Source organism: Ailuropoda melanoleuca, chromosome 14 (genome assembly GCF_002007445.2).
Source record: "Ailuropoda melanoleuca isolate Jingjing chromosome 14, ASM200744v2, whole genome shotgun sequence".
Classification (NCBI taxonomy): Eukaryota; Metazoa; Chordata; class Mammalia; order Carnivora; family Ursidae; genus Ailuropoda; species Ailuropoda melanoleuca.
In genome coordinates this window covers 82,885,634-82,895,062 of record NC_048231.1, presented here as the reverse complement: position 1 = coordinate 82,895,062, position 9,429 = coordinate 82,885,634, and the positions used below count along the sequence as shown (strand labels likewise).

Here is a 9,429-nt window from a genome sequence, read left to right as displayed (position 1 = left end):
CATGAGAGAGCTCTGTATCTTGATTGTGGTGGTTGTGTATCCACAGCTATGCATTTGTTAAAATTCATGGAACTGTACCGTGAAAGGAATGAATTTTATTGCATGTAAACTAAAACAAATGAGCTAAAAAATACATTTAGGTTTGATGTTGGGGTAGTGCTCCCATCTTTGTAAACAAAGGGCAGCAGTTTGAGAGACACAACAAGGATTTTCAGTGTTACTTTCAATGTGAGTACAGCTCATATACTGAGTAGGGAGGGCAGGTCAAGAGCTGGGAAAATGAAATGTGAGTTAGGGTCAAGTTGAGAAGGGTTTGTCTGCTGTCTCAGCAAGTGGTCAGTAAAGGAGAACCTGGGATATACTTGGGACCAAGATGTGGTCCTGTAAGGCCTGGATGCAGCAACCAGAGAGGTGCGGCTATCACTTTGTGGAGGAGGATGCTGACGTTTTCAACCATAATGAAGTGAGAGTGGATGAACCTAAAGGATATAATCACAAGACAGACAAATGGCATGTTTTAAAAATTCAGTTTATTAAGTAGAAGAAAACAGATTACAGGGGCCCTTTTTTCCTCTTTAGGAGGAAAAGATCAAGTTCCAACTGTCTTCCTAGCAAGAACCACCTACGTTGTTCCCACTGCCAGAGAGAGGGACAGATCTAAAGCCAGCTAGCAAGGAGCCTGAAGGATCTCAGAATGTACTTAGTGACTAGATCAAGTTTTCGGTAATACATATGCTGGTGGCTGATTTGCTCAGCAGTTCGGTAAAGCTTTCCATGTCTGCAGTTCTCATTTGTGTTGTTTTATACAATCCATGCGAGTTTAAACTGGCACTTCTTGTGTTGTTCACTCTGACAAATTGTATAATTCTTAACATGTTCCAAACACCCTAAAAGGACAGGTCTGGCCCAAAGATCCTTCCTGATGGGTTGAGGCAGCTGCTTTTACGGTGCTGAAAGTAAGATCAGTACCTTGTTGAGGAAGAGTTACAAGTACAGTCGACCCTATGTGAAGTCGACAACGCACAGATCATTTTTGATTCCCCAGAAACTTAACTCCTAATAGCCTGCTATTGGCCAGAATCCTTATGGAGAACATAAACAGTTGGTTAACATGTATTTTGTATGTTATATGTATTATATATGGTATTCTTACAACAAAGGAAGCTAGAGAAAAGAAAATGTTCTTAAGAAAATCATAAGGAAGAGAAAATACATTGACAGTTCTCTACTGTATTTATTTTGAAAAAAAAATCTGCTTTCGGCTCAGGTCATGATCCCAGGGTCCTGGGATTGAGTCCCGCATTGGGGGGGGGGTCCCTGCTCAGCGGGGAGCCTGCTTCTCCCTCTCCCTCTGCTGCTGCTCCTGCTTGTTCTCTCTCTCTCTCTGTCAAATAAATAAATCTTTAAAAAAATTAAAAAATCACGTTTAAGTGGACTGGTGCAGTTCAAATTCCTGTTGTTCAAGGCTTGACTTGTAATCTTGAAATACAACAGCAGTGAGAGGCCTGGTGATGGCCACCCTGGAGGCAGGCAGGACAGGCGTAACCTGCATGAAGCTGCAGAACAGCGGGGAGCCTGCCAAAGCTCTTGTCCTCACTTGTTAAGACCTTGGAGAGGGGCGCCTGAGTAGCGCAGTCCTTAAGCATCTGCCTTCGGCTCAGGGCGTGATTCTGGCGTTCCGGGATCGAGTCCTACATCGGGCTTCTCCACTGAGAGCCTGCTTCTTCCTCTCCCACTCCCCCTGCTGTGTTCCCTCTCTCGCTGGCTGTCTCTCTGTCAAATAAATAAATAAAATCTTAAAAAAAAAAAAAGACCTTGGAGACTCGCAATCCACTGGTGGCCCAAAAGACACCCCCAAGGATCTGGAGAGAGCAATGGAAAATAACGTCTTCCTGGTGGGGGCCCTCATGCACTCTCAGGAGGACCCAGCCAGTGCAGCCTCTCCCGTGGGCACCCAGCAGCATATCCCGCCCGACCTCTGTGCTTTGGCTCAGGAGATCCGGCTGGAAGGCCACTGCAGGGTGGTCTCTAGCCACCGATCCTGGGGATTCCCTCCAGTGGCCTGGAGTCTGATGTTGCATGGGGAACCCCGAAGCCACACTTCCAGCTGTTGACCTGGTCCACAAGTAGGGAGACCCAGAGGCCACCTTCAACGGCTCCTGCAAGACATCTGACCCAGAAGTAGTCCTCTGCAATTTCCCAGAGTTGACCCACAAGCAGCTGACTGTATCCGAGGATGGATCAAGTGTTGGGCACCAGAAGGAACAGAAGGACAACTCTGTGTACGACATTTACTACGTGGAGATGGCCTCTCCAGGATGGCTGGAGGACTTCCTCTGTGCAGCCCTCAGCCAGGAGTGGAAGCTGGTGAGTGATGGCTAGCAATCAGAGGACATTTAAGAAGATGAAAATGATGAGAACAAGTGAGAATAACTGGCACAATGAGGGCCCAGAGGAGGCGAATAATGCCGGAAATGGAGAAGATTCCAGAGCTCGGATGACTAGGACAGCGTCAGGGAAAAGGAAGGAGGCAATGGCAGACCAGAGATGTGGAACAAATCCCCTTTGGGGGTGCAGAAGGAGTTTGGCTATGACAACCCGTCTGACTTGGATTCAGACTGATGATCCTTGGATATCTCTGAGGTTCTGTCACTGGTCCTTGAGGGCTCTGTGACTGCAGCGTCAGCTGCCCTGGTAACATTTTCTGGGGCTTCCTAGCTTAACACATGGAAGGAAAATGCATGTCCACCATCACCATCCTACAGTGAAAACTTTGCTGAAGAAGTATGTCTTTTCCAGTAACAGTAGGGTTCCTCTGCCTCCATCAAAGCGACTCTATACTTTATAATTTTTTTTTTAAAGCCGTGGAAATGAAGCTTGTTGGCCCAGACATTTTCCCATTCTTCTCCTGTGCTGAAGCCAATAAATGGGGTAAGAAGCCAGGAGAGGCTCCTGTTTCCTCAACACTAAGATCTCCCATACCACCAGGGCACCTGCCTTCAGTAAAAGCCTGTTTCTTTTAAGAGAGGGAACTAGAAGGGCTACGCTGGGTCCCTTAGAGCAGCACAGGCTGGATAGTAATAGCCACTAGGGAAGGAAATAGAATCTGCCTGAGCTCTGAGAGGTTCTAGTCAACAGCTGTCCCTGCCTCCCTGCTTCCCGACTTTGATACTGCTTGTAAATATTGCTGCTTCCTTTGCTCGTGGTGCCAGGAAACAGGGAATGTATGAATATGATACTCTGTGTTTAGTAAAAGCTAACTTTAAATGTGAGAAAGAAACACCAGAGCAGTAGGAAAAAAATCAGTGACTTCCGTCTTCTCCCATTTTTGTTGAAAGGAAAACGTTTATTGAACTGAAAACTTATAAGCTTCATATTTGTCACACTTTTTTGTAGTATTACGAAGATTTCTCAAAATCTTTACATAATGAGCAAATATAAGCACATATATTGTAAATTCATATAGGATTACGTCAAATAGTAGGTTTAAGAAAAGACAATACATTTTATAGTTACATTTGTGTTTCGAAACGCACACAAAAACACTGTCCATGTTAAGATAAAACACTAAAAACGATTTCAAAGAAATTACACAAGGATGGTCTTTTTTTTTGGTTCTTTGTTTTCTTTTCACAGAATTCCCCGCTATGCTTGAGAGCAAAAGAATATTAGGACAATTACAGTTGTTAAAACAACACAAAACAAAGACATAACATGGCAGCCTGCCATAAACATTCTGAAAACTGCAAACATTTGTTTTATTTTCCTCTGTTCGTGTATGTCCTGCCAAAGTGAGCCCTTGTTTTATCTTCCTAAATCATCAGAAGAAAGAGTAAGTCAGGAGACACAGCAGGGAAACAGAGCTATACCACAGGTCTAGAAAAAAACAAGTTGGCAAGTGGTGGTAATATTTTGATTTCAGTTGTGGTGTGGAAGGAGATGCCTGGGAAAGAACAGCAGCACACACGGCCTCCAGCTGGTCTCCCTCTGTGTGAAGGGATTCCCCTTCCTGTCCTAGTACTCAAGGCCCACAAGATGGTAGGGAGTCATATCCCAGAGGAAACAGCCTCAGGTTCCCTGCCCCCAAGAAGCCAGGTGACACTGATCCCCGAAGGGCTGCAGATCACTGTGTCACGGTCCCCTGAGGCCCATGATAGGCTTCCTGGCTTCCAAGCGGTCAACCCTGTTCCCATCCAAAGATCTTGGGCCACCTGTCCCCAGACTTGGGCTGGCTGGGCCAGGTCTCTGTGATCTTCTCACCACATAGGGGCAGAGGGCTGAGTCCTTGAGGGGGTTAAAAGTGGCTTGGCCGTGGGCTCCCATCTTATGCCACCGTTCTATGACATTGTTCAATTAACATTTGTTAAGCGGGATGCAGGGTGCTGGATGGTGAGCCCCATGCTCCCTTCCCCCGTTTCAACAATAGACCTCAAGGGAAATTGAAATAGAGAAATTTTATTACTCACAGGTTCCTGAGGGAAGTACCCTGCATTCCTCCGTGGGTGGGGAGATCAAGGCAGAGTGCAGATAGAAATTCAGGACCCGGGGCACATGCCTTTAATTAGGGTCCCTGGGTGGAGTGCTTTGGGGTTCCCAAGTGGAACTGATCAATTCAAACCAAAGAGTGGGATTTAGATGGCCCCACCAGGTCTTATCTAAGTAGTACATAAGGCACATAGGCTTGGGGAGACAGATGAGATTGCTGATCACAAGGGCTGTTGGGGAGGTCATATCAGGAGTCTGCATTTGCATGTGTCAGTGGCTGCTATCTAGGGCATGGGCTTGCATGAGGAGCTAGTGTCCATTTGAGGCCCCTGGGAGCCACTTAGCCAAACAAAATGGATGCGGGGACGGCAACACCAGGAGTAGCTTAGCTAAACTCTCCATATGTTGACATGGGTTTCCTAGTGAGGGTGAAAACCGGCCAATAGCCTGCTGCAGACCATGGCCCAGGAAGGCGGGCAGGCCCCACCGGGCCCCTGGCTCTGCTGAGAGCCACCCCGGCCGTGAGCAGCGTTGGCAGGAGTCTCTGTGTGATGGTGCCAGCCTCGGGGCCAGCCTGGGTTTCCTGTCACTGAGCCGAGGCCCTTCCTGCTCTCGTGTACCCAACCACCCGGGGATGCAAGATTTTTATTATGGAAACCTCGCAGAGGCAGGTTCAGAGGTTGGAAAAACCCACTCAGCGGTTGGACAGGCCCCACGCGGGACTTGATTTCGGGTGGGCTCCTTTGCAGGATGGGAGCTCTTGGAGTGCCTAGGGATTCCGTTTGGGGCCCCTTCCGCCGATGCCACAGTGGAAGCACCCACTGGTGGCGGAGGGGACCAGGCAAGGGACAGGGCTGCGGCTGCTGTGGGACTGGTAGAGAGGGGTGTGCGTTGTGGCCGCCCCCATCACCTCCACTTTCTCCCGCCTGCTCTGAGAAGGCACTCTTGCCCGCTCACCCCCATTTTCAGTCGGTACCATAAATAGCAAAATAACAATACTCTTCCCAAACTGCAAAAAAAAAAAAAAAAAAAAAAAAGCCTGAACAGTGTGCTGTTGGAACCAGATGAGAGCTAACCACACTTTTATACCTATTATAAGATACAATTCGCTGTATAAATTGGTGTTGTATTTAGACCTTCAGCCTTTTCAAAGGAAAGATGTACTAGGAATTAGTTTGCCTTCAGGGAAGAAGGGTATAATATCCAGCAAGCCCAGCCTGGGTGCAGGAGAGAATCCTGCAGAGACTACAGCTTCTTGGAGCAAGAGGAAAGAGCTCATTTTGGGGCCCTTGGTTCCCTTGGTGACACTGCCCACTCTGGCAGGAGCAAACACACCCCCCTCAGGGAGTGGGTAGGTCAGGGCAACCCAAATGCCACACCTTAAAGCAGTCCTCACTGGTCGCTGTGATTTGTGGGTTCCTCCCTATACGGCGCAGCTGTCGTACCCATGGAAGGCCCTGGAAACCTAAAGACAACTGTCTGGTTTCATGGGGTAGGATGAGATTGAAAGGCCTCACACCCCCTACATGACTGTGGTGGCAACGGTGGCAATTGAGGTATTGGAGGGGAGGGACCTGGAGGTGGTAGGAGGAAGGGAGGAAAAGGTGTTAATGTCCTATACACCTTAGAAACTTGTCCAGCTGCCCCCAATTCCTAGGCCCAGCCTAGCCCGACTGGACCTGCAGTCAGGGCCTGTGTTAACAGAAGGTGACAGCTCGTGCTGGTGCATTGGAAGGCTTACTACTGCTCCCACGGCAGTACTACTCGCAATTGATCTACGGATTCAAACAACTCCTATCAAAATCCCAGTTGACGTCTTTGAAAAATTAGACAAACTGATCATAAAATTTTAGGAAAATTTAAGAAACCCAGAGGAGCTAAAATAATATTTTAAGAGAATAAAGAGACTCACACTTTCTAAATGTAAAACTTACTACAAAGCTACGATAATCAAGGCATACAGATATATGGTACTGGCATAAGATATAGATCTATAGACTATATAAATCTATTAGGATAGAATTGAGAGTTCAGAAATGAATCCTCATATTTATGGTCAATTGATTTTTGGCAAGGATACCGTAACTATTCATTGAGGAAAGATTAGTCAGCAAATAGTGCTGGGACATCTGTTTACCAGATGCATAGGAATGAAGTTGGACCCTTACCTCATACCATACAGAAGACTCTAAATGGATCTTCTAACTCAGGATGGACCAAAAACCTAAGTGTAAGAGCTTAAATTAGGAAACATTTCGAAGACAACATAGGTGTGAATCTCTGTAACCTTGGGTCAGGCAATTGTTTCTTAAATTGATACCAAAAGCACAAGTGACAAAAAATAAAGTAGATAAACTGGACATCATCAATATTAAAAATGTTTTTTTCCTTTCCCATGCCACCACCCACCTTCCCTCTGGTGATCATCTGTTTGTTCTCTACAGTTAAGAGTCTGTTTTTTGGTTTGTCTCATTTCTTTTCCTTTGTTCATTTTTTGTTTCTTAAATTCCACATATGAGTGAAATCACATGGTATTTGTCTTTCTCTGACTGGCTTATTTCACTTAGCATTATACTCTCCACCTCCATCCATGTTGTTGCAAATAACAAGATTTCATTCTTTTTTATGGCTGAATAATAGTCCATTGTATATGTATAACCCCCATCCTCTTCATTCATTCATCTACCAATGGGCATTTGGGCTGCTTCCATAGTTTGGCTATTGTAAATAATGCAGTAAACATAAGGATGCATACATCCCTTCAAACTAGTGTTTTTGTATTCTTTGGGTAAATACCCAGTAGTGTGATTACTGGATCATAGGGCAGTTCTATTTTTAATTTTTAAAAAAATATTTTATTTATTTATTTGACAAAGATAGAGACAGCCAGAGAGAGAGGGAACACAAGCAGGGGGAGTGGGAGAGGAAGAAGCAGGCTCCTAGAGGAGGAGCCTGATGTGGGGCTCAATCCCATAACACTGGGATCACGCCCTGAGCCGAAGGCAGATGCTTAACCGCTGTGCCACCCAGGCACCCCCAATTTTTAATTTTTTGAGGAATCTCCATACTGCACCAGTTTGTATTCCCACCAGCTGTGCATGAGGGTTCCTTTTTCCCCACATCCTCGGTAACACTTGTAGTCTCGTGAGTTTTTTATTTTAGCCATTCTGACAGGTGTGAGGTGATATCTCCTTGTTGTTTTGATTGCGTGTTTCTGATGGTAAGTGATGTTGAGCATCTTTTCAGGTGTCTGTTGGCCATCTGTATGTCTTCTGTGGAGAAATGTCTGTGTCTGTCTTCTGCACATTTTTAAACTGGATTGTTTGTTATTTTGGTGTTGAGTTGTATGAGTTTTTTATATATTTTGGATACTAACCCTTTATAGGATATGCCATTTGCAAATATCTTCTCCCATTCAGTGGGTTGTCTTTTAGTTTTGTTGGTTGAAAATTAAAAACTTTTGTGCTTCAAAAAACACCATCAAGAAAGTGAAGAGACAATTGACAGAATGGAAGAAAATGTTTGCAAATCCTGTGTCTGATAAGGAATGTATCCAGAATATTTATAGATACAGTAACAACCAATGAAAAATAGGCAAAGGAGCTGATTAGATATTTCTCCAAAGAAAATATAAAAATGGCCAATAAGCACATGAAAATATGCTCAACATCATTAGCCATTAGGGAAATGCAAACCAAGCCCACAGTGTGACACCACTTCACACCCACTAACATGGCTATAATCCAAAAGACAGATAACAAATGTTACTGGGGAGCTGGGGAAATTAGAACCTGCTGGTGGAGATAGAAAATGGTGAAGCTACTTTGGAAAACAGTCTGGCAATTTCTTCAAATAGTCAAGCGTAGAGTTACCATATGACCCAGCGACGCTATTCCTAGATATATACTCAATAAGCCTGTATGTTTGTCCTTAGCAGGGGGATGGCCTACAAGCACCCATCTTGTGCAGCAGGTGGAGGACCCCATTCCTGGTGGGATATAGTAGTGGAGTTAGCCAGGTGCTCTATGATGTACATGCTTAAGCAGAACGAAGGAGTGCACATTGAATGGGAAATGAAGACTTCACACCCAATGCAAAAAGAGTCTCACTGGCTCACTTTGTCCCTTCTCTGTGTGAGTTAAGCATTGTTTTAACCAATGCCGCTGTTAGTCACGTCCTTTTTGATGATCCTGACACCAACAGACCATGAAGTGTGTTGACATCCAGAGACCGCTACTCTTCATTCCATGTTACTTGTTTCCTGACTAAGATCCTGACCCCTGGAGTCTGACTACCTGGACTACTGATCCATTTCCTGACTTAGGTCCACTGTGACCCTCAGATTTCAGAACCTACTCCATTCTGTGGCTGCCCCATCAGCCTTTTCATTTAGCTGCTCCCATGCTGGGGTTCCCTCGGTCTATGCCCTGATTTCAGCCCACTGAATAGCACTCAAAGCAGGAAAATTGTTACTAACAATATGAGATTTATTATTACTGACTATGTGGTCTGGCTAGAGACTTAGGCTCCCTGAGTCTTAATTGCTTTCACTGTAAAGTGCGGATAACAATCCTAACTTTCAGGGACTTAAAAAGCGTTTTGAAATTAGTTTAAGAATTATTTTAAAAAGTATTTATGGATATGGAAACGTATGTCTCAAAAAACGTTAGATCAAAAGATTAAAACATAGGTCTGGAAATACATAACCCCAAATCTGTTTTTTAATGTTTATGTACCTATATGTACATATCTAAATGTTAGCAAGTTAACAATGTTTCTCTTCAATGGTAGAATTATTCATGGGTTTTGTTTTACATATTTCTAGATTTTTTAGTTTTCTGCAGTGTGTTAGTATTATAACTAGAAGAAAGGTAAAGGAAAAACAAAGCTGGGGGCATCACAATGCTGGATTTCGAGCTGTACTACAAAGCTGTGATCAAAAAG

At 44.7% G+C, this 9,429-nt stretch overlaps 1 pseudogene; it reads left to right on the top strand.

The window, feature by feature from the left end:
* The first annotated feature begins 1,325 nt into the window (after positions 1 to 1,325).
* On the top strand, positions 1,326 to 5,485 carry LOC117796034 (annotated as a pseudogene).
* Positions 5,486 to 9,429: the final 3,944 nt, after the last annotated feature.